General features: G+C 37.3%; 1 protein-coding gene across 1 annotated transcript in view; it reads left to right on the forward strand.

Moving 5' to 3' along the window:
* Nucleotides 1-26,958, forward strand: part of LOC134794160 (toll-like receptor 6) — a 133,226-nt gene extending 106,268 nt beyond the window's left edge. Inside the window, exon 2 of the mRNA XM_063765877.1 lies at nt 26,777-26,958. The gene's annotated coding sequence lies outside the window, so the exon portion shown is untranslated. The remainder of the gene's footprint in view (nt 1-26,776) is intronic.
* The last annotated feature ends 776 nt before the right edge of the window (nt 26,959-27,734 follow it).

Raw genomic sequence — 27,734 nt, forward strand, 5'->3', positions numbered from 1 at the left:
GTTGCGTAAACGGCTCAATTAAAATCAGGCGCACCTCACAATACTCAAGGTTTGGCCGGGCGGGACCAAACTCTTGGTGCGATCGAAACTAACATGTTAATAATTGAGATTAATTCTCACTCCATGCCACGGGTTAACCGACGTAACTTTTAACCGTGGTAACGCAGACCGCTCCTTAATCTAAGCTCCATTAACAAAAACCATTTATCATAGTCTTAATAACAATTTAACCCCAACTAGATTAATATATCTTCATTTATTCATAGAAACCGGCAAGCATGCCTTCCATGCGTTATCAACTTTTATCATTTAAATTTTCATCGAGCACTCTTTCAAAATCAATGCCACAGCAAATGCACTTATTGTCCTTGCAGACTCGCATTCATAGCGCACGTCTGTTACAAATGTAGAACCCAGCTTTTGTTGTTTAACCATTGTGTACAATTAAACTTGGAAAGATGTAATAATCTCGACCATCTCTTTGTATGTTTTTTTAACAGTGACACATGCGGGGTCATAATAAATAATAAGTACCGCGGGTGCGAACATTTTTGTCTGACAATGAAATTGAATGTCAAGTTTAACCGTAGGGTTGTGCGCAGTTATACTTAATGAAACTCAATGTCGTGCATAAGCGTAGGGTTGTACAGAGTTAAGCGTGTGCGCATAAGCGCTAAATTCGGGGTGTACCGTAATTTATTACAGTATAATATTTTGTTGCAGTCCACCGTTTATAGCGCGTTTTTATTTATTATATTTTTTATTAACGGCAAAACGGGTCATTATTGCGCATTCAATGATGGGGTTGCTAGATTCATTTAATTTGTTTATGATTCTCACGGACCCGGTTTATTACATAATGCAAATAATTTCTGTGGACTGTACGCTAACAAAATAAGGTAGGTACCTATATTGTTTTTTTTTATACAATTTCGGAATATATTATTTTAGACTTAAGGTTCTCTTCTTCTTATTATACTTCTAATGTTTTAGGAACTCTGTAATAAAAAGACTAAAGTATTACGTATATGCCTCAGTCTAATTATTTTTAAACAAATAAAGACATAATGTCTCTGTGTATAATAGCTTTTTAATACATAATGTAGTAGGTACTCTTGCCGCATGTTATCCGCTATTTTTGATGCTGGTTGTACACATTTGTATTAAAATATTGACAAGGTGCCAAATTGCAGCAACTATTCCGTTCGCAGGCCAACAAAGCAAATGATTGCACTACTACACATCGGACCTACATACTTTTAATCATAATCGCACCCCCGTCAATACTTCAGACATAATCACATTCTTACAACGGTGCTCACCAACCAATTAATCAAACCTAACAATTTCAAACCGCGTTCCAATTTCAAAGCCAACGCAAACGCAAATACGCCAAGCAACGTACTTTGCGCACCATAATCGAACAGCGATCACAAGCCCCGCTGCTTTAATAAGCCTTAATAACATAACAGTGAATCGGCCGTACAACCTCACGTACCAAATTACCAGTCTTAAATTACCAGTGTGACTGTAGGGGGAAATCGCAACGTTAATAGAGTCTATCGAAATAGTTTGAATATCGTCTCCCGGGGCGTCTGAATTATTGGTTTGACCCGGAGCTATTTAGCTAAACGTAACTATATTCGCTAATAAGCCGGGAGCCCATTGTCGGAAATGTAACAATAGTTGTCGGTTATCGAAAATCAATTGCGCTGCCCCGTGGTGTTTAAACGAAATTTGAGTCAAAATTGGCTGTTGATTAACTATGAAATGTATTGTATTTCCATCATAGAATTATTTGCAACAGTTTCCATTGTTTCTTTGCGAAAAATGTGAAACGCTTTTTATTTATATTTAATTATGTTTCTTATTTTTACCACTTTTAGGACGTCAATTGTGATATTGTGTGTACAATTTGGCCTGATTCAAACGTCCTACTATAATTATTTCCAGGAGGTAAAGTGATCATAATATACCTAATATCAGAATTATAGCCCAAGTTGTAATGTATACCTATGTAAGTATTAAAGCAAACTACATTTTCAACAAAATCAAATAATTTAATGACATCATTAATTTATATCCTTTTGTCATCCGTCAATAATTTCGGTTTACCGCACTACTGCCCCCGCATCCAAACAACACGCGTTTTCCCCTAGTGTGGGTCAGCTGAGCGGGTCTCAACAATGACACCATATCTGTGTGCGACAGTGCGTCCTTCTGGTCGGACCCAACACACGCACACAATGATTTGTGCGATATTGAACCCACACAATGACATGACATGGTGTGTGTATGTTACTTTGGTCGGACCCACAGCACGCAGTCACCCCTCGCGTTTCATTAAATACATTTCCGCATATCACACACTATGTCATTTCCTCTCTAGTGTTGTGAAGCTATTGTTAATGTAATCGACAAATTTTGTTTAAAATCGTGACTTGTATTTTTCTTATAGAAAAGTGCCGTTTGCCGTTAGGGTGCTGAATTACTTCGTGACTAAATAAAGTACCAGGAAAACTAATAATGATTAGTTTCACGAACGACAGACTATTTTGTACTTATACTACATCCATAAAAATAGATGTAACAACATTATAATTGTTCATTTATATGTATTTAGTTAAGGATGCCTCCAGGATTTAATGAATATAATTTCACACAACAAAAAAAATAACTTCCAGTAGGTAATTACAATTAGGTACGCACGAAACCTCTTGACCTGTGTTTTAATCTCTCCGTTCAAGTAACTTCCCACGAAGTTATTCCATAACACATCACATTTCACATTTTCTCCCTCTTCCTATATTTGACATTTATTATTAAATAGATTATTTATTAGGGTGATTCACTTTTGTATGGAGAAAAAAAAGTTGTAATATTTTTCCTGACTTTGCTCACCAATGGAGCCTCCCCACACTAAAAACTATCTATTTCAGTTTTCAAAAGAATCGAATAACGTTTAGAGGTTGCACAAGTTGAAAAGGTAGAGTGAGAACCCCATACATTGCGTGAAAATGAACTATGTTCTAAAATGACAAAATATAATGAACTGATACTAAAATCGAATGAGAAAACTGAATTTTGCGTCTAAAACACGAAAAAAGCACTTTTCCTTCGGAAACAGGTGGAAAAACTGAAAAATCTTAATTAGAACATTTATCGAGTAACCAAAATCCAAGTTTATTACTAATTTTAAAATTTATTTATATGTAGAAGGTTCAGTATCACACTACTCTCCGCTTTGATGGTAGCCGCTTAAACCATTTTCTACCCTCCGATGTAGAGTCGTTGGTTATTTGAAAAATCTTTGTTGATGTTGTGCAACCTCTAAATGTTGACCGATTTTAATTTCTTTTAACGTATAATATTTTTTTATCAGTTAGAACAAGAATTCGAGCAAAGTCAGATGAAAATCGAAAATTCGGAAAAATGAAACACCCTATTATTTATATTTTATAGAAAGACCATAAGATATTAATGATATTATGTTATGTCACATCACTAGCCTTTATAGGATTTCGGGAAGTCATTTGCTGATTCAATTAAACTAAATCAATGGAATAGAAAATATGAGTCCCAACTATGTAGTTTCTAAGCTGGAATTTACTGCTTTCGATGTAGCAATTCCATTGATAGTAATCAAACGTCAAATAAATCGGTGAAAAGAACGCTATTCCACCATATTTACTGCTATTTTCCAAAGAATATATCTTTCTCCTGCGCTGTTTAAAAATATATACCTTAGTAGCGTTAGAACTAAGTTACATTTGGCATGGTAGAATTATTTGAATACGATTTAAGAAAAATAAGCTGTGATTTTGCTTCAGAAATGCAGCGTTGTAAAATATGATTTAAGTCGTAGCTTTAAAGTAGGTTTTAACTTGATAAAATAAAGATAGATATAATTGTATGTAAGTTGATATCACGTATGGAAAGCGAAACAACGCATCGTGCATCGTGACTGAATGTGGCTCGATTGGCTTTGCCCCACTTACCTATTGGGCTTTCTGTTATTAGCTTGGTTAGGTTTGCATCGAACTAGTTAATCATCCTAGTTTAATTACCTGTCAGTTTCGATCGATAGATATCATATAAATTAACCTTTTTAAATATGTAGGTACTCACCTACTGCTAGAACAGCTATATTATAATTGTATTCACATTTATTTTCTCCATACAAGATATATACAGTGGTACTACTTAAACGAAATTAATAACTAGCTTAAATCTATGTAGAATAGGCCATTGAGACATTGTACCAAGGATGCTGGCGGCATTTCCTCGCTGTATCGCAATGCTGATACGTTGTGCGAGGTAGCCGCCAGCTCTTCGGTCACCAGTTACGTCAACCAGACGCTCGCTTTTCTCCATTTCTTACCTTTATGTATTAATTTTCATATAATGAGCTCATTTAGCTAATATATATGTACAACATTTACTGGAATATAAACTGAAACCTGCCTGTACAAAAAAAATGCTTCGTTTATGTATTTAAATCAATTCTTAAAAACGTTGGAATACACAATCAACTAAATTTTAAATAGGTTAAAAATCTTCAGACTGAATTGCGAAGAAGAAAATTAGCACTACTTAGCTGAAAGCATTTGTTACAGTTTTAAGAAAAGCTACAACGTCAGAATGGTAACTTAATTTACTTTTCTCAACTCTTTACTTAACTGTTAATGGCTTTAAACTTATTCAAAGACAAGGGTTCTCGTTTACAATGCCTGAGCAAACTTGAATTGGCGAAGACAAGCAAAATTACAATTATTTAAGTATCGTCCTTAGCGATTCCATCTTTTATTATTAATATCTTTAGACCGTTATGTAGGTACGCATTGTTAGTATAGGTAAGTATTATTTTATAAAGAATAGAATGTAAAATTGTATGTTTTTTGTTTGACACCACCGTTGCATTCCATTAGTGTCATACTTAAAATTCTATGATGTACAATATCACGACTAGTAGTGATTCACGAGTAGGTGCTATAAAAGAAAACATCAATACATAATATACATAAATATAAGATAATAGGGACTAATATATTATGAGCTTTATATTCAAAATTAAATTCCTAGAATGTTTTAGGACTAGTATTTTTTATACAATTTTAGGGATAGACGGTATTATTGTAAAAATTTTATCATTAAGTTTGACATCTCTTTAATGATTCAATGGCTTTTTAAGAACAATAATAATTGCATCAATAAATATTTAGACTTAAGATGTTATTTTTAAAATATGACGATTTAAAAGTGCTTGTGGCTAGGCCTTCTTTAATAAATAATAATATTGATATTTTCCAAACCAATTGTTGTATTTTATGTCACAAGGCCAGTGTTTAATTTAAATATCCGCATCGCCCATCTGGACTCATCATGCAACCGGCATCCGATAAAATATTAGCTTCGCTTCAACTATTATCCTATTTAATTTGGTAATTTCCACTTGGCGCCCAAAGCTCGCACGGCCATTTTCTGTAGTATTAATGTATTTCATGTTGTAGTTGTTGCTAAGCCTATAGGTAATTATATTAGGTACCTACTGTTGTACAATTTTTATTCAACCCTATTTTTTTTTAATACATTTTTAATAATTAAATATCAATAAATTCTTCTTAGTATATACGTTAAAACTAAGTGAAAACAAAACATACGCATGTCGCATTCAAACGTAGTTCTATTTTAATAATTTGTTAATTTGGAACAGATTTGTTATTTATTTATACAAACTTAAAACAATATTCACGCTAAACACCATTGGAAATGGTCAATAAGAATAATCACGCTTCTTTCTAGATAAAAACCTTAACCTTCAATTCACAATAAATAGCATATTAAATACTCAAATGTACCTATGATTGTTAATTATTTTCTGCACTAACAAAGGTATCATCCTACTAGTACAAAGTAGAACACACCCTCTGACCACGACGGGGGTGGACTGACCAGCAGCGGTAATTTTACAATGCGTTTATCTGTACTAAATTGGCTGCCATACAGATTTCGGAATTGTTTAAACTTTAGTTCCCATGCGCAATCGACGTGGGTCGGAAAGCCATTTCACCTCCCCCTATAAACACCCTTTATTACGGGCTCGCGTGAGTATTAGCCACATTATTTTAAATCGATACTTTTTGTTTTACTTCAAACTTATTCAAAACAGTAATGTGTCAGCGGGACCGTTACCAAGCAATTAAAAAACTATTATACACCCAAACAGATAGTAAAAACAACTTATTAGAGCTAAAACTCTAAACCAACAATCTCATTATGTTCTTCAGAACATTTCTAAGATAATCAGACATAAAGCTGGCCGTTAAATTTGCCGTTCGATCTTCCGTCGCCTTAAGCCGCCATTTGTGAACCATAAAAAATACATTAATAATTAATAATGTTAATGGAAGCGCAACAATGAAGGACGTAAAAGTTACTTGGGATTCGGATGTGAGGTCGTAAAACATAGACTTGTTTTATAACGCGTTTATCGCAGTTCATGAATGTATTTGTCGAATACTAATTAGTTTAGGCGGACCACCAAAGACGAGGACTTAATTTCCTGGCTTTTATTTAACTTACGGTAACGTAAGTTAACAAATTAATGTAATAAAAGCAATTATTTTAACATCATAACTGAATTTTGATTAAGGCGATCATCCTAGTCATAATTTATGATAAATTAAACTGTCATTTGCGGAGTAATAATCAATTTGTTATTAGCCGAAGTTTACGTATGTCTTTTATTTCTCACGCTTTTATTACAATCAACCTAAAAACGGATAATAAATTAAGCGACGATCAGGATTTCCTATTCATTTTACAAATCAAACTTCAGTAGGTACTCATAGGTATTGATATAGTCTGTAGAATATGTTCATACGAATTAATTTTGTGACTCTTATAAATCAAACTTATCCCTTATAAGTCATAAAGCATTTACTACTTTATATTATACACAAAATACTACTACATATATTATTTATGTACCTATTTCTCATACGAAACTATGAAGTTTCTCCTATTCAATTATGATTCGTCTATCAAATTATAGTTTTTTAAGTAAAGAGTGCTGTATTTCGCCAACAAACTGTGAAGCAGTTTGGCGAAACCATATCATTGTAATGGTGTATGTACTCTTGTAAAAAAAAATATAAAATAAAATTGGTAGGTACAGTTTAAAATTTACAAGAAAGGTAGGAATATTCCTATCTTGATTGTAGCCGTATGATTCGTTACACACATTGAATCAATAATACAAACAGTTAAAAATCAGAGAAATCTAGCATCGGCAGCTTTAATAATGAGCTAGCCGATACCACATACGGTTCGTTTCCTTATTGACATTGACGAAACAAGTTCCATACTGTCAATATTGAGCTTGCCATACAAATGAATACGTCGCTGCACAATGGCTCTTCCATTTTGACCGTTGCCTGTATTTGTATAGACAATTCACGCTACGCCCGGGATACCACCAAAGTTCTGTGCACAGGTAGCGCGTAACAACTCTTTTATGGCCGTGTAAAGAATAGTTATTTGTACAACAAGAGATCAAAGTTTGATATTTCTTCGAGTGCTTATTTTGAGTCCCGTGCAAGCGAAAGATTCTATAATAGATTCACGAGCGTAGCGAGTGAATCTAATCTAGAATCTTGAGCGTAGTAAGGGATTCAAAAGCGCACGAGATGTAAATAACTTTGATCTCGTGTAGTGCACAAAATTTTTCACCCTAAGCAGTGAGAACATACCTAGAGGGACAGAGATAATAGAACCCAAGTATATCGAACTTGTATTAGACCCCGCATGTTGAAATGACATTTGACTATAAAGGTCACTTGAATGTCATATTGTCTCACTCAGTGAGCAAAATCGCATTTTGCTCACTGACTGAGACACACTCAGTGAGCAAAATGCTATTTTGCTCACTGAGTGAGACAAAATGACTCAGTGAGCAAAATCGCATTTTGCTCACTGTTTTTAAGAAGCAAAGTACCCTTGTTCGAGCTGCTGAGGTGAAAATTATATTGTTGTTAGTCACTTATGGTTGCGTGTTTAATGAATTAATTCCTAAAGGTAACAGTTCTTTTTTTTTATTTTCGGGTTGAACTAGCGAAATTATTGGCAAGTTCAGTACTTACCTATAAGGTCGAATAACTTTTAGAAACTATTGGTTCCCATTACCAAATTTTCATTACCATTACCAAATTTTCAGTTGGTACCTATATATATTATTAATATAAAATACTCGCATTACGAAGCTTTTACTATAGAGTTATTATCTCGAGTAAGATATTTGAGTTAAACATTTACATTAAGAACTCGAAACAGTAAAACATAACTGCTTATTAGACTGAAGTACTAGAAAAAGTTAACTAATTTCAAATCATGATAGATTGGTAACAAATATTTAGACTAGACTCATCATTTTCAAAACAAAATTAGATTCTCCTTTTGACTTGTATTTTATATGTCATTACTAAAGTTCAAGTAAATAATTTCATTCGATACTAGAATAAGTTATTCAAGTCAGTCAGTTCATAATTACTTTGGATTTTGTCTAAAATTAAATACCTTTTTTAATGCCTGTGTAATTAGTGAGCTTTAGAACTAATTACAGCTTCTGACTTTTAGCACACGTAGACTTCTTAAAAAGGTAGCTAAAAATATAAACTTAACGAATAAAAACAAACATTCTTGCCTTGAATCATGCACCCTTATTTAAGTGCTACCTACACTACAAATGGGTCTGTGAATTGTATGCCCTTTTCGTCCTCCATGTGCCCTTATTATGTTTTATAGATGGCTAATTTAAGAATCTAAGACCCTCAAAAGAGAATTGTTTACGAATACCTATGCGATTTAAAATATGGTTTATTCTTATAAATAACTTTCCGAGGAATTCAAACATAATTATTACAGTTGGTTAACCAATGCAAACAGCTCTATATTAAAGATCATACTAAACTTGTCGAGGAATTTTATTTTCACCTGAAAATATTTTAAATGACATTTATTATTAATTTTTTTTTGTTTTTTTTTAACTGCTTCCGATAATGTTTTTAAAGTGTAAATACTATGTTTAAAAACACATACCAAACACTAGTCGAAATCGCGTTCAGGCACTTTCATATTTTTATGGCCACGGAATCCTAAAAAAAATGACACGTCATTCAAACGTGTACGTGACAAACTCATAGCCCAGTCTCTTAGCGCATCAATATCAAGTTTTTTGGTTCAATATGTGCTCAAAATCTAATTTTCGTAAATATGCACTTAAATTTAATTACCATTTATACACTTTTTCTCAATGCAATATAGTTGAGAAATTGATACTTTAATGTTTTTGTTTTCCTACGACAAAGTTAGGAAATAACAACTAGGTACTCAAACATTACCTATAGCCTGTATCTTTAGGTATTTAAAAAAGAGTAAACAAAATTGACCCTCAAATGGCTTCTTCAGCCAGTTGAGGGTAGATGAAAACAACATGATCAAATAATGTAGGTTAAAGTCAGGTTATTCAGTGACAGGTCCAGGTGGTTTTGTATTTGGTTGGTTAATCAATAAATGTTATAACCAAGGACCGGAAAACCCCTCTTTACGCTTAATCCTATCAATTCGGTAACCCAATCGATTCGGTTACCTTATCATTCGGTAACCCTATCATACTGTTACCTGATTGTAATGGTAACCTTATTGAAACGGTAACCCTAACCTTTAACCGAGTTAATCTCAAAACCCCATCGCGATAGGGTTTTTGTTAAGGGTTTTTAACAGGTTTTCATTCAGTTATGGTAACCTTTATTATCGGTTGCTTACTGGTTTGCTACATTAAAGTAGTTTTAGTGATGTGCCGTCAGAACTAAAAAAAATACTAAAAAATTTGTTTATTTTATTGACTTTATTTATATTTTGTTGATTTTATTGACTTTATTTATTAAATTTATTTAATTTAATTTATTTATTGAATTTATTGAATTTATTGAATTTATTGATATTATTGAATTTATTTAATTTATTTAATTTATTTAATTTATTTAATTTATTTAATTTATTTAATTTATTTAATTTTTTAATTTATTTAATTTATTTAATTTATTTAATTTATTTAATTTATTTAATTTATTTAATTTATTTAATTTATTTAATTTATTTAATTTATTTCTTTATTTAATTTATTTAATTTACTTAACTTACTTAATTTATTTAATTTATTTAATTTATGTAATTTATTTAATTTATTTAATTTATTTAATTTATTTAATTTATTTAATTTATTTAATTTATTTAATTTATTTAATTTATTTAATTTATTTAATTTATTTAATTTATTTAATTTATTTAATTTATTTAATTTATTTAATTTATTTAATTTATTTAATTTATTTAATTTATTTAATTTATTTAATTTATTTAATTTATTTAATTTATTTAATTTATTTAATTTATTTAATTTATTTAATTTATTTAATTTATTTAATTTATTTAATTTATTTAATTTATTTAATTTATTTAATTTATTTAATTTATTTAATTTATTTAATTTATTTAATTTATTTAATTTATTTAATTTATTTAATTTATTTAATTTATTTAATTTATTTAATTTATTTAATTTATTTAATTTATTTAATTTATTTAATTTATTTAATTTATTTAATTTATTTAATTTATTTAATTTATTTAATTTATTTAATTTATTTAATTTATTTAATTTATTTAATTTATTTAATTTATTAAACTTATTTAATTTATTTATTTTAATTATTTAAGTTATAATATAATAATATTTATAATAAGAACACGCCACACAGGTAGGTATAAAGATAAACAAAGGAAAGGCAAAAAAACTTGTTTGTGCTGGAGGCTTCATAGACCGCCCATGCCAACCTCGGTTATTCAATAATAAGTTGAATTTAAGTGTGCGTAAAGATTACAATCGTTTGAACTGGTCAAAAACCTCATAATGAGGTAACTGAATAGACTGGGTTTTTATTTCGGTTACCGGTAACAGAGGTTAACTCGATCTGATACGGTTACCGAATCAAAGTGTTACCTTATTAAGCGGTTACCGTTATGGTAGGGGTTTTTATAAACACCTCTAAAATAACCCTATGAAAAACCCCGGTTAAGGTAACCGGTTCCTGTCCCTGGTTATAACTACCCGAAAATGTACGTATTATTTGTTTACTGTTATTTAAGTACCTAAAAATACAGAGTATAGAACTTGCTTTCAAAGTGAAACGAGAATTAACAAAAATATAAATAAGATCAGCAAGTGGTAAGAATAATAGAGATATGAGTCTTATCCAGCGGTTACAAAATGTTCCGTTGACACAGATTTTATCTAGATGCATCCCATTTCCCCTAGGTCGCGAAAAAAGCACAACAGTTTAAGTTGTGCGGCGTATTGTGGCCGTGAAATGTTTAAAATAGAGGGCTTAAGTATTTTTTAAGCAAATGAAGAGAAAAATAAATTAACACTGAAATTTACGAAGTAGTAAATAAACTTATTTGTAAAAAATATTCAAATGAGGCTGATTTTAAAACAAAAATCGATAGTAATAAGGTAAACGTCTCAATGCTGGAGACGCTAATAGCACTTGGCTGTCACCATGGTAATGACATAATGTTAAAGATGACATGTACTGTGAGAGTGACGATCACTCGGACGTACCTTACAGTTATTTATTCAAGTAGGATTGTTGCGAGAAAATATCATAAATTTATTTCGTGAATCTTATTGTTTGTAATGTCATAAGGTCACAACAAAGTCAATTAAAATAACGCAACAAAAAACTGCTGTGACGCAAAAATTATTTTAGCTTCTAAGGTTATAAATTAGTGTATGTACCTATGTTACTCTGTAAGATATGTAATGTATTTATAGTTGGACCAAGAAAAGTCTGCAACAATTTTGATAGCACACACAGTGCAAGTGTTATTTTAAACATCAAACTTCTTTAATTATGACGTATTAATATAATAACACTTGCACTGCGTAAGCTATCAAAATAGTTGCAGACTTTTCTTGGTGAACTCTATGGGCATTTGTGCCTGAGAATAAATTATTTTAGATTTAATGACAATATTTGCGTTTGCTGGTGATGGAAAAAATTTAATGTATGGTAATTATGGTCAATGTCACGGAGGTATGGATACGCCTTAAAAAGGTCCTCACAGTGCGAGCATAATAATATTATTCCTTACACTTCTCCAGAGCTCCAAGCGAGGCTATTACTCATATTTCCCAACTCGAGGGCTCTTTTTTATTGCTAGACGTGAAAAATACCAGAAATTTCATCCGGTCCGTTCAAAGTGGCTGGATTAATTCAGCTGGCACTTATTTCAAATTGGATTTCGTTCGCAGTGACTGTGATGTCTGTAAGGTCTTTATTCCCTTTTAACAGTCTTGGACTCGCTTTCCATTGGCTTCCCTTATGATAGCTTTAGGAGCGCCAAACAATAAGGATTGTTCGTTTTTGAGGAAAACGTAATTTTAGTACCTGAATATAATCAATACATCCTTTTCCAATTATTGAGCATGAAGATAAAATGTAGAACGGTTGTTGTTAAAAACTGATCTTTAATTCTGGGGTCTTGGTGTTCAATATAAAGAATTTAATGTTATTAAGTACCTATACTTAGATTTACACCACACAACGACGAACAGAATTATAACACACTCACACACCCATATAAAAAATTCACAGATTTCGTGCCTCACACGACTATCGAGCACATTGGAAATGAATCTACGGAATTCGAAAAAATACTGTCGCTGAGCGACGAGAAAGTCTGGATAAGGAAAAAGTTACAAAATTGTTATATTCTTAATAAATGCATGCACGATATTATAATCATAACAACTATATTTTTCAAGTCAAGTGTCAATCGAATAACATCAACGGTTGCTAGGGTAATATGCATACGAGGTCGTTAAGCGGGAGGTTGGGCTATGACACGCCTCCGCCGTGATTCCGTGGAATCCCTGGAGCCGGGAGCAGCTGGTCCAGGTGTCGGATCCAGACACGTCCGTCGTCAATTACAATTTCGTAATGTAGGTTCCCGAGCCGGCGTCTCACTATACCGAACTGCCACTTCTTATCAGATACAGAGTAGCTTCGCGCCTGGACTCTACTGCCTAAGGCGAATTGCTTTATTGTAGTCGGAGTCGGAGCTGGTCGGAGAGGGGACCTTGGAGGCGCACGGATCTTCGCCGTCTGTCTTGTTCTTACTTCTCTCCCGAACATGCGCATGTAGGGAGTATCTCCAGAGCTGCCTGGCGTACCTCGAAGTATCCTCTTAACTTTTAGGATCTTCTGTGTTATCACGCCACTCTCCCCCTCTAATTTGTGCAGTGTTTTTTTGATTGTTTGTACAAACCGTTCCGCTTGACCGTTGGTCGCTGGGTGGTACGGGGCAATGGTCTTATGTACAATGCCATTATTGCTTAAGAAGTTCTGAAATTCTTGTGATGTGAACTGTCTACCATTGTCAGAGACCAAGGTGTAGGGTAATCCGAAAGTATCAAATAATTCGTCTAGTTTTTGAATGCAAAATGAGCTCGTGGTTGTTTTCGTTGGAATGATTTCGACCCCTTTAGAGAATGCATCTACTACAATTAGCAGCTGATAACCAGATATAGGGTCCGCGAAGTCTATGTGTATTCTTTGCCATGGGCCTGCAGGGTCTTCCCAGTGATGAATCGGTGCTTTTGGTGGAGCGTTCTGTTCTAGACGACATGTTCGACACGAGTTGACTTTGTCGTCAATATCTTTATCAATATTTTTCCAATATACGAAGCTTCGTGCAAGGAGTTTCATTTTCAAAATTCCAATGTGACCGGTATGTAGTTCCTCTAATATCTGTTGCCGCAATCTATGCGGAATCATTACTCGTGTACCTTTTAGAATGCAATCATTTTGTAATGTCAGTTCGTTATCTTTATATCCAGATTCTCTGAGTGACGCACCTGACTGAAGTATTTGTAGTAAGTTTTGTAATTCAGGGTCTTCTTTGGTTTCTCTGGCGATTGTTTCCGGTGAAATATTTATTGCGTGTATGTGCTTCAATTGGAATACGCAGTGTTGGTCAATCTTGTTGTCATTTATTTTCTCTATCGGGAAGCGAGAGAGGTAGTCTGCATTTGCATTTTTCGTTGAAGTTCTATATTCAATGTTGTGGTCGAATCCGGAGAGGAAGTGCGCATAATGGAATAGTCTCATCGTGCTTAAGGTAGGTAATGTCTGGTGCGGGTGAAAAATAGATGTAAGCGGCTTGTGATCGGTGATAAGGGTGAATTTCCGGCCATAACAGTAGTGAAAGAATTTCTTTAATCCCCAGAAGATGGCCGTCGCTTCCTTGTCAATTTGACTATATTTCTTTTCACTGGTTGTAAGGGATCTAGATGCGAATGCTATGGGACGTTCTGAACCGTCAGGTAATCTGTGACTCAGAACGGCACCAAGGCCCAAGGGTGAGGCATCTGTAGCCAGAATGAGAGCTTTATTTTGATCGAAGTGTATTAATATCCGCTCACTCAGTATTTCTTCCTTAATAGTATTAAAACTTTCTTCACATTTTGTAGTCCAAAGATATTTCGCACCTTTCTTCAATAATTCGTTCAGAGGGTTAGTAATGGATGATAGATTCGGTATAAATTTATTGTAGTAGTTTGCCATGCCTAAAAAGGTTCTTAATTCGTTTACGTTAGTTGGGCGTTGTGCATTTGCAATTGCCTTGACCTTGTCCTGGTTCTTATGTAATCCGTCTTTGTCTATGGTATGCCCTAAGTAATTGATGCTACGTTTGAAGAAGTCACATTTTTCTTTATTGACTCGAAGGTTACTCTCTTTGAGTTTTTGTAAAACTTGTCTAAGTCTGGTGAGGAGCTGTTCTTCAGTCGAGCCTTGAATTATTATATCGTCGAAAAAGCACTTGACGCCTTCGATGCCCATTAACAGCTGGTCCATAAATTTCTGCCAAAGACTAGGGGCTACTTTTACTCCAAACATGAGCCTGTTTACCTTGAAGGTGCCTTTGTGTGTGCTTAGGGTCTGTAGTAGGGCACTTTCTTCATCCATGACCATGTTTAAGTATGCTTGTGTGATATCCAAGGTGCAGAAAAGTTGTCCTCCGTTCATTTCGGCAAGGATGTCTTCAAGTATGGGGATTGGGTATTGTTCATCTTTTATTACTTTATTTAAGGTGATTTTGTAATCTGCGCAAAGTCTAATGTTGCCATTGGGCTTCACTATCGGTACGACTGGTGTACCCCATTCGGAGTGATCGATTTTTGTAATGATTCCTTGTTTCTCTAGTCTATCAATTTCCTCATCTACTTTTGCACGTAACGCATACGGTATTCTGCGTGGTTTGATAAATATTGGTTTCGCATCTTCTCTCAGTGTCAGATGACCTCGGACGTTTGGAATTTCGCCCAGGTTTGAATTGAAGACGGTAGAGTCATATTCTTTAAGTAATTTCTCTAGTTTCGGTTCCTTCGAACATGTTTCAACGCTTCTCATGTCAGCAAAATCTACTTTGAATTCTTTCATCCAGCTCCTACCCAAAACCGGTTCAACATCCATGTCAATTATGTACAGTTTTCCATAGAATGTTTGATGTTTGTAAGCGCATTTGACGTAAGCTACGCCGATCGGTTTGAAGGATTGTTTCGTATAGGTTCTAAATGTCGTAGTAGTATTTAATATCTTGTTATTAATTCTTAATTTTTTGTAGTCTTTGAGTGAAATTGCGGACAGTGCAGCTCCAGTGTCATATTCCATGTCAACCTTCTTGCCTTCAATGTCAACAGTAATGATGAATTTGTCTGAATATTCACTTTTAATTAGGTGGATGTCTCCCACGCTTTCGGTGCTGACACTGCTTGTCGAGTGGTTCAGGAGGTTCGTTTGATTGCGTTCATGTCGCTGCAAACAAACTCGAGCTATGTGCCCTTCCTTTTGACACTTACGGCATGTACTTTTTATAGCGCCGCACTCATTTGCTTTGTGATCGTCTCTTCCGCAACGGTAGCATTTACCTTTAAGATCTCTAATCGTAATAGCCTTGTTTCGCGGTGGGTGTAGTGGTTGGTTGTGCGCTTGCGAAATTTTGTTGATGTTGTCAGTTGACATTTTTTGAATGGATGTCGACATGGTTAAGTTTTCGCTTTTTCCAGTTTCCATTAATGCCGCAGTATGTATTAATTTGGAGAATGTCATGGTTTCGTTTTCTTGCAATATTTTTGTACGGATGTCTCCATCCTTCAGGCCGCGTATCAATTGTAGTGATAGGAACGAATCAATTGTAGGCTTTTTGCAGTGTAAGCACTTGAACTCGCAGTTGAGTGACAGCTTCTTCAATTCTGAAGCGTAAATGGGGACAGACTCATCGGCTTGTTGTAGACGCGTAATGAAGGTATGTTGGGATGCCCAGATGCTTGGTTTCGGGTCGATGAACTTGTCTATATATCTGCGATTTCTTCAAATGTTTTATCAAGAGGGTCATCTGGAGAGCATAGGTCGTGGACTCTTTCATGTAAATCCGGGGGTAGTGTTGATAGTAACATGTATACTTTAGTTTTTGGGTTAGTTATATTATTCAGCAGCAAATATACAGTAAGTCTTTTTATAAAGTTCTTGAACGTTTCTTTTTCATGAAAAGGCGTAAAATTGAGCCTCGGTGTTTGTTGTGGTCGTAAGTCTGTACTCGTACCTTCCAAGCTCCGCGTATGTTGTGAAACGGAGACGTACGTTGAAGATGCATCGGTAATTGGTGTAGGGCGTAAGCCGTGCAGTTTCAATTTCAGTTGTAAAATGTTTTCTTCGGTTGTATGTCGTTGCTCTATCTCCGATTCTAAATTTTCTGATTGCGATTCTATGTCACTTTGAATTGTATCGAATTTCTTCTCGTAATTTTCTAAGCTTGTCAGTCTCTGACTTACTTCGAAATCTGTAGTAGGTTGATTTTGTAGTAATTGTTGTTGTAGTTTCGTTAGTTGGCCGCGTATCGAAGCCCGTAGACGGATAAGGCGTTCGATTTCTTCCGCCATCGTCGCCAATTTGTTATATTCTTAATAAATGCATGCACGATATTATAATCATAACAACTATATTTTTCAAGTCAAGTGTCAATCGAATAACATCAACGGTTGCTAGGGTAATATGCATACGAGGTCGTTAAGCGGGAGGTTGGGCTATGACATTACAAAATAAAACTACAACGTTGAATGATAATTATTTTATTCTTAGACTAACACAAGTAGCCTGGACATAACGCATGTGAACAAACAAATTGCAAAATTTCCACACCCGTATCGAAGTTTGAATAATTGTCGCCGTGGCGCATAAGTATAGGTACATATTTCATTTTTCGATTAATAAGCAGGATATATTAATGTTCAAAGTACAAGAAAATTATTACACGGCAAATCCGTAGTCAACTCGAGAAGTGGTAGCCACATCGCCGTTATCGTCACTCGAGTCTTGATCGGCAGCGGCCCATTTGCTGCAAGATATGAAATTTTCTTGACAGCAGTTTGACGCGACGAGAGATGACCATAACAGCGTTTGTCTATGTTGCACCAAACCTGAGTTCCAATAGGTACTGCCAGGGTTCAGCATCAGCTATCTGCTAGCAGCCGCCACATGCTCACGAATAAAATTATTTACACCTCTCCCTCTCCCTCTCCCTCTCCCTCTCCCTCTCCCTCTCCCTCTCCCTCTCCCTCTCCCCCCTCTCCCTCTCCCTCTCCCTCTCCCTCTCCCTCTCCCTCTCCCTCTCCCTCTCCCTCTCCCTCTCCCTCTCCCTCTCCCTCTCCCTCTCCCTCTCCCTCTCCCTCTCCCTCTCCCTCTCCCTCTCCCTCTCCCTCTCCCTCTCCCTCTCCCTCTCCCTCTCCCTCTCCCTCTCCCTCTCCCTCTCCCTCTCCCTCTCCCTCTCCCTCTCCCTCTCCCCTCTCCCTCTCCCTCTCCCTCTCCTCTCCCTCTCCCTCTCCCTCTCCCTCTCCCTCTCCCTCTCCCTCTCCCTCTCCCTCTCCCTCTCCCTCTCCCTCTCCCTCTCCCTCTCCCTCTCCCTCTCCCTCTCCCTCTCCCTCTCCCTCTCCCTCTCCCTCTCCCTCTCCCTCTCCCTCTCCCTCTCCCTCTCCCTCTCCCTCTCCCTCTCCCTCTCCCTCTCCCTCTCCCTCTCCCTCTCCCTCTCCCTCTCCCTCTCCCTCTCCCTCTCCCTCTCCCTCTCCCTCTCCCTCTCCCTCTCCCTCTCCTCTCCCTCTCCCTCTCCCTCTCCCTCTCCCTCTCCCTCTCCCCTCTCCTCTCCCTCTCCCTCTCCCTCTCCCTCTCCCTCTCCCTCTCCCTCTCCCTCTCCCTCTCCCTCTCCCTCTCCCTCTCCCTCTCCCTCTCCCTCTCCCTCTCCCTCTCCCTCTCCCTCTCCCTCTCCCTCTCCCTCTCCCTCTCCCTCTCCCTCTCCTCTCCCTCTCCCTCTCCCTCTCCCTCTCCCTCTCCCTCTCCCTCTCCCTCTCCCTCTCCCTCTCCCTCTCCCTCTCCCTCTCCCTCTCCCTCTCCCTCTCCCTCTCCCTCTCCCTCTCCCTCTCCCTCTCCCTCTCCCTCTCCCTCTCCCTCTCCCTCTCCCTCTCCCTCTCCCTCTCCCTCTCCCTCTCCCTCTCCCTCTCCCTCTCCCTCTCCCTCTCCCTCTCCCTCTCCCTCTCCCTCTCCCTCTCCCTCTCCCTCTCCCTCTCCCTCTCCCTCTCCCTCTCCCTCTCCCTCTATTTCTATTATTAAGTGTTATTCTGCCGTCATAATCCCGATAATTCACAACAAACACCGATAACGAACTCTGCGAAACATGAAGTCATAAATGTCATGTGAAATGTGAAAAATGTCGTTCTGACTCTTTGACTATTTTAAGGTTAGGCTACAGGGCAAACCCTTAACCCGATCGTCTTTGTTTTAGGCTCAAATTGTAGCTGACTAAATTGTCCAGAGCCGTTTTTCTCAAATTTTTGATATCATTCTTCGTTTCCAAATTATCGAGCACCAAAATCAAAAATTCGGAAAAAATTGAATTTTATTTTCACTATTTCGACCATAACTTTTATGGTTATTGACTTTCTCGAATAATTATTTTTGCACCTTACAGCTCTCGTGATTATGCGTCTTTTGAGCCTATTTTTTAATATCATATTTTCACAACTTTCCGAGATATAAGGGGATCGCACTTTTTCGTGAAATCGGACCCTATACTGGAGCGAACGAAAAGACATTTCCAATGTCAAAACGAATATCAACCAATTTAATCAACACCATACAATAGACTAAAAACTAGGTATGCGTAACATAAAACACGATTATATTTGGTTGCTTTAATTGAGAAATAGTTATTGCAAGGTAAACATTAAAGTCATCAAAATGAAAATGAATTTGCTTTCCATTGCTCTATTGTGAATAGCGCTGGTAAATTAGAATTACTAAATACGCTTCGTAATCGAAATGAAACCTTTGTATCTAAAATTGTAACTATGTCATATTGTTTTAGTTCTAGATTAAACATGAATTGAATACTGTGTTTAATAGTTTGTTCATTGATTACATATTTGCAGCGATAATGGTTACGCTTTGAAAAATCACGTTTCTGAATTAATATATGCACGGACGTGCTAAATAACAAGAATCCCTAGTGTCAATTTCATTCGCTAATAACGTGACGTTTGCGTTATGTTTATGTCTATTTTTGTATGGGATTTTGAATAGCGCGCCAAGCGGGACGTTTTTGAAACTCAAAATCCCATACAAAATGCAAACGCACACGTCACGTCACGCTTTCGAATGAAATTTCCACTAAGGGTACCTACCGATGACATTGTTTTCGCGTGCGTATGCTGTGAGTTTAGTTCTTTCATATGTGTACGGTCAATTGCAAAGATAACTGATTCCCGTGCAAACAAATTTCTATGCAGGGAGGTCATCAGTTTTCTCTGAGTACAGCACCAATCAGTCCAATAACTATCAAATATATTATAGCTGCAAAAGTGGTCAAATAGTTCGCTACACCATATATTTAGTACGGTGTGACGAACTATGTATTTGACCACTTTGGCTGCTACAATATACATATGTGACTCTTTAACAAAGGTAATTTCTATTATCTTTATCTACTCCCTGTATTATTTTACTCTTTGTATATGTTTCGATGTTGGCTTCATTGGGTAACCAGTGCTCATCTGAACTTCGATGGTCTAAACTAAAGGATAATTTATCGGCCATAAGATTAACCCGCCAATCATAATGTTATCCTACATGCCTTGCAATTAACTAACCGTATGAAGTGGATTAGTAGGTACTATTCTAGTATTGTTCGTGTATATACCTACTTTATGTATGTATTGGGTGGAGGTCTGGTGACTTGTGTGGTATAACCTTATACCTATAGGAAGTCAATGGCTTAGTAGACTAATCTTCTATAAGGTATGACGTTTCACAAACTGTGTATATTGTGTACCTCATCTAGTTTTGTTTACAATGATTTTAATCTCATTCAACGGCTTGGGTTTTATAAAAGCAAAAAACCAGCTGTTGAATACAATTATTTGCCTGTTAAATAAAAACTTAATTAAAAACTAAATAATAATGACGAACAAAAATTAATTAAAATAATAACTAAAAATACTAAACTAAAACTACCTAAAAAATAAAAAACCTACAAATAAAAAATTGGCCCCAGGTCTGTGCCCTCCGGTAGGGTGCCCAGAAGGCTGGCGGCGTTACCGCGCTGAACGGCAACGCCAATGCGTTGGGCGAGGTAGGCTCCAGCCTTCCGGTCACCCGTTGCGTCTATAAGGCGCTTGGCTAATTCTTTGTAAATGCTGTGCGCGCCTTGACCCCACGGCCCAAGCGTCTCCACACCAAACGGCTCAAACATGCAGCCGGTGTCTATGGCTGCATATTTGCGCCGCTTGAGATGCTCGGCCGCATCGGCAGTGGCGCCAGCCCTGGAAGAGGTCCCTGGAAGATGGGACGGCGCGAGCGTGTCCACGCACGTGGCGTCCCAGACGAGGGGTCGACCCAGCTTCCAGGGAACCAGTGTCATGCCATCTGGCCTCTTCCCATCGTCACGCGCTAGACCCGTCGGTTCTAGAACCGACGGCGCTCCGGCGGTGACGAGGGCCCGGCGCAGTATGTCATTAAGACTGGCGTGGCGTGCCATGCGGCCGGCGCTCTTGGTGCAGGAGAGGCCGTGGGTTCCAAATTTCGACACGTCAGTGCCGCAGTGGCAACGGTGTGGGGCCACGCATGCCGCCCCCAAGCGCAGGGATACCGCGAGTCTAAAAGTACTGCTGGTTAGCAGAGTGCCGAGGTTACTGGAAGGGAGTGCCTGCAGCCACGCGCCGGATTCCCATTTCGTTCCAGCAAGAAGACGAGCTCGCTCTGCAGGGCTGGTGGCCGTTTCATATAGATTATCACGTACCAGCACGCAGAGCGGCTCGTCCCATTGATGTTGCGAATGGCGCATCTCGGGCAGGTCCTTGTTGGGGCAGGCAGCCTTCCAGCTATCCACGGCTTCTGACAAAAAAGGTAAGTCCGAACTGTTAACTGTGTTGATTTTTAGAATTTTGAAAAATAAATTTTGTATGCTATGAACCGAAGAAAGGAAGGCAGGTAAAGCGATACTCGAAATTGGACGGATCCCAATACCACCATGTCTGATGGGCAAGGTGGCTTGGGTCCATTGACGGTTGTCTAAATGAATGTTCATGATTGAAATAACGGTATTTTTTATAAGTTCGTCTAGTTTGGCCAAAAGTTGGGGATATTTCCAAAAGTGACTGCATCGAAGGGCATACGTAAATTTGGGGACAAACAAGCAGAATTTAATGATCGTGTAAGCCATGTGGGGGTTAATTTGGAGTAAGCGATCCGAAAAAAAACTAAAATTTTGGTGTTTGTCGTTGATATACCCTGGGAAGGCTTCGTCTAAGATGGGTGAGCCTAATAGAAAAAGTGAGCTAGAATCTAAAATTTTGATGTCTGGGGCGAAATTTTGGAATTTGGGAATTGCTGTGTCTTTTTGGAAATTGTCTAAAAAATATAGCTCACATTTGGAAAAATTTAAAGTCAAACCTATTTTTGAGAATTCTGTGGTGAGACTTTCTAGGTCTTTGACAACTTCGTCGACTTTGCCACCCAGGGTACCATCGTCAAGATACCAAACATTAAATTTTGAATTTAGGCGCTCAATAATTGGTTGGATAGCCAGACTAAAAAGAGCAGGACCCAGGGGGTCGCCTTGCTGACATCCGACGGAAGAGAATAAGAGGTTATTTTTGAAAAGTAATTTGGAGGGGTTGCTGTAGCATTGCCAAATAAAATTATAAAGTTCAGGGATTTTCTCTTTGACTTGTGTCAACAAGGCGCCACGGTCGACCGAGTTAAATGCATTACGTACATCTACCTTTAGTAAGACCTCGCCTTCCTTTCTTGTAGTAAAAGCACGTAGGGAGTGTACCGCTGCTTCACACCCACCTTTAGAGCCGAAACCTAATTGAAGCGGTTGGAAGTAATTCCTTAATGTGTCTGATACGGCTTTGCAGCAGGTTTTGGCCGCCAGGCGGCGGTAAGTCGTACCTACCGCAATTGGCCTGATTCCACTGTCCTTCTTGGTCAGCGCACACAGGTTTGCTCCATATAAAATGTTAATTACATCTGGGTTAACTTTGCCCTGTAGCATGTGATTAACTAAGGTTGTCAGACCTATCAAAAGGGCCTCACCGGCTTCGCCGCAACAGTGGCCAAGTAGGTCCTTAAGGTGTTGGGGCGACAGACCGTCAAGACCACCTGCGGAGCCATTGGGAAAGGAGCAAATCGCGGCGAGAATCTCATCGGGCGTTACCTGGAGGCAAGGGTCGGAAGGGCCGGGAGGATCGGGTAGGATGGCGTTGGTATCGGGGCTCGGGTGCTTGGATAGTAGGGCTGCCAAAGTTTCAGGTGTGTCAGGGGCTATTGCGTCACTGGAAAATAGGAGGCGTGCGGCGCCTTTAATATTGCCTTCTCCAATTTTTGTTTCGACGTGACGGCGAAATGACAGGCTTTGTTTAAAAGCGGGTCTGGCTAAGTTGGTAATGTCATGGGGATGAGAACAATTTTGTTTTATCCTCGATGTCAGTGAAATACCCTTTTGCGCGTCTGCTTTGACATGTAGAACTCTGTATGGGAAAGTAAGAAGGTGCTCCCAGGATTCTGGAGAGTTCTGACTCACGGCAGCTTTCACATCTGCGGTGAGTTTTTGAGCAACAGTGATACGTGCGCTCCGGGGAATACGTTTTATAATGGGAATAGAGTTTTTTAAGTTACCTAGGGTTTCGGAAAAGGGTGGTTTGCTAATGTGGGACGAACTAGAGGTACTCGGTGCTGGGAGAGAGTCGGTTGGCGTGCACCCGACTGCCCGGTTATTATGGATTTTGCCGATGTGTATGTTGAGTCCCCGCTGCCCTTTGAAAACACAGCCTTGTGGGCATTGTGGGCACTGGGTTAAAGGCTCCGCAGGTGAGGTAGTGGGGGCGGCATTTAAAGTATTTGCTGTACACGACATAAAAAACTTACCTAACAGAATACTTAGACCAAATATAAACAAAATGCATAGGTATAAAAATATTATCAAAACACTGCAAATTTCACTTTTCACGAAGTCATGCATAGAAGAACTGAGGCGAAACTGTTGTTGCTTGGACCGTTAATATTGGTATAGAACAATTGAACGGTGCACTGGATCACTCGGAAAAAAGGCACAGGAATAAATAAAATCACATAATTTTTAAAACGTAAATAAAAACATTTCTTGATTTCGTTGATTGACGGCGGCTGTCACGTCCGTGTAGGGCCCCAAGGAACGCGTTGGGACTTCCGCAAAGTATTCGCTTGCTATTTTTAGTCTTTACTCATTATAAGCATTTAGAAATCGAGCGATTGATACGTAAATATTCGCAAAACGGCTGTTCTTAAAATAAAAACTAAATTTATAATTTAGAGCCGTGTTTTTTCGTTGACGTTTGACAGTTATTTTGGGACTGTGCGCGGAGCCGAAGCCAACACGTAGAGGCCCTTTTGACACTTTAATGAAATGTAAGGGGTACACCGAGCGGAGGCTGCCCTTGCCCGTGTCATGGGACGCACGCAGAGGCAGCACCCGCCAGGGTGTAAGGACTATTGAGAGTTGATGGAATCTAAAATGAACTAGGTTATTGGGTGAAAGCGATGGACTAAGAACTGAGCTATGGGGTAAAAAACCGGACAGAAAAACAGTACTTGTACAGAACAGTGATGAGAAGTACTTTTCTACTGGAATGTAGAATTTTTAACATTTCATTTAGCACACTCATACAACGAATCAAACAGCACTTAAATATAAGATCGATAAAAAATATGTTTGTCAGTAATTTGAGCGCTACACATTTTCATTTTATTAGTAAACTGTTTTAAAATCCCAACTAGTTTAGCAAACATTTTAAACTATCGTATAAATATTATGGATAGCAGTTTAAATGATACATACGAGCCATTTGCTAACCGCTTTTGGATCATAGTTTACGCAAAAGTATCAATAAATCTTTACCGTGGACATTTTATAAAATCCCACCCCACCCCGGTATTCAGTCGAGACCTCTTACGAGTCCCTATAAAGTGTGTCAAGAGCGGTGACCTATGCTCTCTACCGCCTCTTTAAAACAACAAGCAGGACAAAGGTAAATACTGCATGCTGTTTGTTCAAGTGATCGTAGGTGGCACTCGTCTGCGCGAACACGTAAGCCTATATAACAACTTTTGTAAAGATGAGTTGAATAAAAATGTACTACATACTGCATTGGGGAAAAGTGGAAGCCGTATGTACACACAGCTTGTAGTTTTTGTACGTGGTTCTGTACGTTTGGGATATAACCTGAGAATGTTTATTTACTTATGCGTTTGTTTATCTTTATTGAGATTCAGTAGCTAATAGAAATAAAGATTTGAAAGCATTGTAGGTATTAGAAAATAAACAGAAACTATGCATTTTAACGTTTCAAAAAATGTAGTTTAAACTTCATTACAAGAGTTAAAATTGTGCTTTGGGAGAGAAACCAGTGTCTATTACAATTGTGACAAAATCACGCTTAATCAACCAAGAACCAAAATTTCACTTTTCCGCGCCGCTTCAAAACCCATCAACACAACAAACCGTTTCAAAACAACTTTTAAATGTTACTGCTACCAGCATTATTAGATGATAGCCTGTGAAATCGAACGTAGGAAGCTGTAGCATGATAATACTACAAAATTATGACACGGGAATCAAAGGATAATAAGCGTTCTGTGAATGCTATAAGGACTTTAACGCCTGCCAAATATTATTGGCTTTGTAAAATATGTGACATCATTTCTACCGCACGCGCAAGTGCGTTCCCCGCCCTGTCAAGGACTGTCTTGTTAGTTGTATTAGGTATTACTATGATAATATTATGTCGACGTTGTGGCTTAACCATGCCTTTGTTTAGTCCAAAGAACATGGTCCAATTGTTACTGCTGGTCATGTAAATCCTGAGCTAGATTACCATTAAGGCGCGAAGTCCAACGCAAGGTTGCAGTAAGCCTCCTTTATTAAGCTACTAAACCTCATTAGCGAATTCTGTAATGTTGTGTTTTGTAATTAATATCTTCAAGTTAACACGGGCATGGACAACCTTAACATAGTTTTACAGGATGAATGCTAAGTATTTTAATGCATACCGTACATGTGCATCTCCTTTTACTGTTTTATTAATTAGAAACTATATCTAATTACGGGAATGTAGGGTTTAGGGGATTATGGTATTTCATAAAAATGTACACATTTTTGAGAATATGACAAATGCGTTGACACTGTTATTGCCTTAAGTAATAATACATTATCCACATGAAAGCTTTGGGATAGTCTTTGTTTTCTGTTATTAAATATACGTATGCCGTAAAAGTATAAAACTTTGCCCTTTAACATAACTTTGCCCACACCGTGTCACAGTTCAGTAAAAGCGAAATAACTTAAAAGTAGTTACAGATATACTTTCTTCACTTTCTTTTATGTTAAAGTGCAACGTTTTATACTTTTACGGCATAAATCCTATTTCCATAGTTGTAATAATTAAGCACCATTAATTATTCCTCTATATTATAGAGAACATATTTCCCGCATTTAATGGACTGTTTTCCTTACATCTCGCACTATTACACGTTGAAAGCCGAGCCGAGCTGTAAACGTTAATTGGACATGAAACAAAGCTCAACACGGCTCATTAAATTTTCAAACATGTCTGAGTTAGTATTTTGAAACTATATACTTATTGATAGATACTCTGCCTGCGACTTCTTCCGCATACAAGAATCCTCTTTTAAATAATAATTTAAGGGAGAAATATAAAAAAATGTTTTTAAATTTAACAAGAAGCCTATATGATCGACATTTTAAATTTCCCGCTTAGAAAAATCTGATCGTATTTTATTTGACATTGAGATTAGCCATACCGATACGAAAAACAAAAGTTGTATCTGTTGTTCCTGAATGTAAGGACAAGAAGCCTTACCTCTGGTTGTGAATTATTATATTAATTATATCATCACAGACAAAGTTTCTATTAAAATTTAAGGCATTGAATACAACACCAAATATAAATATCGGGAATAGCAAATACAGCTTAGTCTCTCTCCTTGTCTCGCTACCTGTGCTGTGTATTATGAATATAACAATAAAGATTGTTTCTCCCTCATTCCAGTGCATCTTCGGAGCGCACTGCGTACTCCTGGCTGCCGGACAACAGACTGGAGTTCAGCTCGCCCTACAGCCGGCGCCGGTCGTCCACCTCCACGGTCTATGAGAGCGACTGATGGCACGACACCTTCGACACGCTCGAAGAGGCCCTGCTATGATAACGGACACTAATCGCAGTGAAATTACTATAGTACATTAATAGATTCGTGATTTGTTCAGCCAATGAAGACATGTCTTAATGGAAAGTGGTTTGTTACTGTGTCTTTATAATACAATACGTTATAGTGACAAAACTGGCATGCTCGAAGAAGCTTTGACAACGGACGGTTGTAACACTGATTATTGTAAATTGACTAAATTCGTGGTTTTTTAGTTAATTTTTATTTGATATCAAATATTTTCTAATATGTCCTTTAACTACAAAACGTTGTAGCAACAAAACTGGTATGCGTGTATATAGGATCTGATTTGATGAACGGACATTTGACGCTGGCCCAACATTATTTTCTATGTTTCACTTTTATCGAACTGAATTTGAACATTGTTATAGTGACATTAAGTCGAATTTCAACTATCTTGAAAATGTAACATCGGGCCAGCGTTGTGGCACACACATACCTTGTAAATACAAACTATCTAGATGAGAGATGAATATTATTTAATCTGTTTATAATGGCGTAAATCTTAATTAAAAGTATGTACCTATAGACTAGGCCTAAACTACAATTACCTATACCCGTACCGCAGGCAAAAATATGCACTATGGCTTTGTGGACCTGCGGAAAATGCCCAGAAAACTAACTGATCCGTATTTTTCTATTTTATTTAGACAGAAAGTAAAATCAGTACCATTTGGAGCTCCGATATATCTGGTCGCAAAAAGATCGTAGTAAATCGATTAGGAACTTCTATTGAAAAAGTAAATAAAATGTCCACTTTTTATTAAGATTTACGAGGTGTAA

The sequence above is a fragment of the Cydia splendana genome, chromosome 10, assembly GCF_910591565.1.
Source record: "Cydia splendana chromosome 10, ilCydSple1.2, whole genome shotgun sequence".
NCBI lineage: Eukaryota > Metazoa > Arthropoda > Insecta > Lepidoptera > Tortricidae > Cydia > Cydia splendana.